The sequence below is a fragment of the Callospermophilus lateralis genome, chromosome 15, assembly GCF_048772815.1.
Source record: "Callospermophilus lateralis isolate mCalLat2 chromosome 15, mCalLat2.hap1, whole genome shotgun sequence".
NCBI classification, from domain to species: domain Eukaryota; kingdom Metazoa; phylum Chordata; class Mammalia; order Rodentia; family Sciuridae; genus Callospermophilus; species Callospermophilus lateralis.
In genome coordinates, this window is record NC_135319.1 from 49093041 (window position 1) to 49096497 (window position 3457).

General features: G+C 46.7%; 1 pseudogene; it reads left to right on the plus strand.

The window, feature by feature from the left end:
- The first annotated feature begins 813 nt into the window (after window positions 1-813).
- On the plus strand, window positions 814-1811 carry LOC143380945 (ribosome biogenesis regulatory protein homolog; annotated as a pseudogene).
- Window positions 1812-3457: the final 1646 nt, after the last annotated feature.

A 3457-nucleotide genomic window follows, 5' to 3' on the forward strand; every position in this document is an offset into this window, starting at 1 on the left:
ACCTCAGGCCTGAGAAGGCTGAAGTGTGATTGTGAGAAACATCAGCTTTCCCTTTGTGAGCCAAGCACAAGTGCCGAAGAGAGAAATTTCTGCTTGAGAAACTTCCTAATACACCGTTGTGTCCTTTGTGGGCCTTGCAGCCCTGCGTGCTGGCACACTTATGCCAGGGAAGATCTCATCCCTGACAAGTCAGTTCACAGGAGGAACGGACGTGGCCACCTCCAAGCAGATTTACGGGACTTGAACAAAATCAAGCTCCTCAATTTCACAAGTACTTCAACTACACATCTGCCACTAGTTCTTCCTATTCTCTTATGAGTGACCCAACATGGTGACGCCAGGTGGGACCTTTCTTTGTATTCTACATCCAGGTAGGCAACCAAAACCAACTCTTGTGGTCTTAAGGGCCAGATTATTTTCTTTCTCCCAAATGTAATGTCATCATTCCTAGTAGGCAGAGAAGTACTTATTGGGCAGCAATTACTCCATCTGGAATAGCTGACCTACAAAATGTAAAGTAAATCTTCTGGAGTGAACATCAGTTCTAAAAAAAAAAAAAAAAACCACTTCAGTATTGTCTCCATGGTCAGAAGAAATTGTTCCTAGAGTATGTCTTATTCAGAATTGGTACAGGGTACAATGTAGGTAACACATGGTCTGTCCCGGGTCTTAAGGTGGTTAATAAAGTAGTTAATAGGTTGTTTAGAACATCTGGGCATCCGCACGTGGTTGAGTAGCTAAGACTGGGGGCCCAGCTCTGAAGAAAAGTAACTTCAACTATTAGCCTCAAAGCCAGAGGACCTAGCCAGAGCCATGGAGGGCCAAAGCATGAAGGCGCTGCTGGCCAAGGCTGAGCAAGACGAGACAGAGAAGTGGCAATGCATCACCGTGCACCAGGAGCTGGAGCTGGAGTTTGACCTGGGCAACCCGCTGGCTTTGGACCAGGCCCCACCTACTGTGCTGCTGCAGGTGGGACCCACGCAGGAGGCAGAGCTGCGGGCCCTGGCCTGGGACAATACCCAACTGCTCATCAACCAGCTGTGGCAGCTGCCCACCAACAGTGTGGAAGACGAGCTGGTGGCCAGGCTGCCCGAGCCCACCCCGTGCCGGCCACATGAGAAACCGCTTCCATGGCTAGGACCGCTTACACCCTGGCAGCAGCTCGCACTCCTTTAAGGGCATCCATCCCAAGAAGAAAACCAATCTGGTGTGGGATGGGGTGGGTGGCCAGTGGCGGCAGCGCTGGGGCTGCAAGCATGCCTGGGATGACACCAAGGAATGGCTGATGGAGGTTCCCGGGGGCACCAACCCCTTAGAAGACCAGTTCACAAAGTGGATTCAGGCCAAGAAGGATCATGTGGCCAAGAACAAGCACTGGCCGGCACACATCCTACTGGACCCCAGAGTAAGGAGGAGCTGAGCAGCGCCATGCACTATCTCCACTGCCTTTCTGGGGTTCTCTTAGGAGCTCTCCCCAAAGAGAAGGCTCCCCGGGTACAGGCAAGAAAATTTCAGCCCCTTTGGGGGGACTTTGCAGCAGAGAAAAGAACCAGTTGGAGCTACTTCGAGTCATAAACAGCCAAAGCCTCAGCTGGATGTGACAAGGGCCACCAACAAGCAGATGAGAGAAGAGGATCAAGAGGAGGACAGTTAGCCAGAAGAGCAAGAGAAAAGGGAGCCGGCAGGGTCCTGGAGTCAAGAGGAAAGGCAGCCCCCCAGTCAAAAGGGAAGAGGAAAAAAAGCTGGGGGGCAAGATTTCTGGGCGCTTGGGTGGCAAGAGGAAAGGGGAACAGCATCAAGGAGGAAAATGAGGAAGGAACACTTCACCCTTGGACCTGTTCTGTAAAGAAAGAATTGGCTGGCATGGTGGTGCACGCCTGTAACCCTAAGGGCTTGGGAGGCTGAGACAGGAGGATCGCACGTTCAAAGCCAGCCTCAACAACTTAGCGAGGCACTAAGCAACTCAGTGAGACCCTGTCTCTAAATAACATACAAAATAGGGCTGGGGATGTGGCTCAATCCCTGGTACTCCCATCTTCCACCCCCCAAAAAGGAAGAAGTGTATGCTAAATGTGAAGCTTTAAGAACAGTTCCAGGGCCAGGTGCAGAAAGAGGGGGATGACTGTTTTCATTGAGCTTGAGGTTGAAGGGACAGAGTTATCCTCCCCTCAATAGAATATTGACGTTTTTCCCACAAACAAAACTTTAGCTGGTGATGAAGGGTATATTTGAGGACATAAGAATTAGGAAAATAATTTGGTCATTTTGCCTTTGGTTCATACAGTGAAGGAGAGCTGATTATTTTAGAGGTTTATGGTAGATTAAATTATATAATCCATTATTTGTTATTTTTGTAACAAGCTTTTATGCTCATCAAATCTGGGAGGGGAGAGGAAAGATAACATCTTCCTAAGTCAATTTAAAGAAACTGTTGTAAAAGGTATTTAATAAAGATGTGTCTTGGGCCGGGACTGTGGCTCGGCGATGGAGCACTTGCCTCACACATGCAAGATCCAGGGTTCCATCCTCAGCACCACATAAAAATAAATAAGTGAAATAAAAGTGTGTCCAACTACAACTAAAAAATAAATATTAAAAAAACCCTAAGTTTAAAAAAAAAAAAAGATGTGTCTGTATCTAAGGGAAAAAAAAAGGCTGTTTAGCGTTCTGGCTGACATTTTTAGTCAAATGATTCTCAGAGGATTTTTAGAGAAAATGGGAAACTGTCAGAAATAGATCAGTGAAGTTTAGAATTAAGGATGACAGTTTTGTAATACAAACTTTTGAGAAAGAATAATGTTTATTATTTTCAAATGAGGAAGCATGCAGACAAGATATTTTAAATAGGATAACCTACTGTTCTGTTTTTATAATTTTCTTCTCATTTATAGACTTCCATTACAGAAAAATCTTACATTTTTCTTGAAACTCCACAGCCAACTGATCACAAACTTGTCAGACCCTGGGATCTATTCCATAATAGAAAGAGAGTGTGGGTGTGCTAATATTGCTTGATTTCAGACATGTCTGACATCAACAGAGGGTGCTACTAGTAGACCCTAGTCTCTCACACTGGCAGCCCGGTGCAGTTGGAGGACCCCCCTAGGAGGCTCAGTCTCACCCCTCATACTGAGACATGTTCTATGTAAGGCCAGGGCACCGTGATTTCTGCAAGAGGCGGGTGATGAGGGACAAATGTTGAGAATCCTCTGGTTAACCCATGGATATGCTCAACGCAGCCCACTACCAGGGGTGCAGAGAGGCCAACACATAGGCTCAAGCAGAGGAACACAAGGCATTAGTGTTATTTTTTTTTTTAAGTAGCTGCAAAAGTTATTGAATGTGTTGAGGCAAGTCCTTGGGACATCAATAACCTCTACCTGTCTCCTGCTGGCTCTTTCAACCTCTAGCTGCAGTGATCTCCTCAGACTGCCCCATAGCTTGCTTACCTTCATGG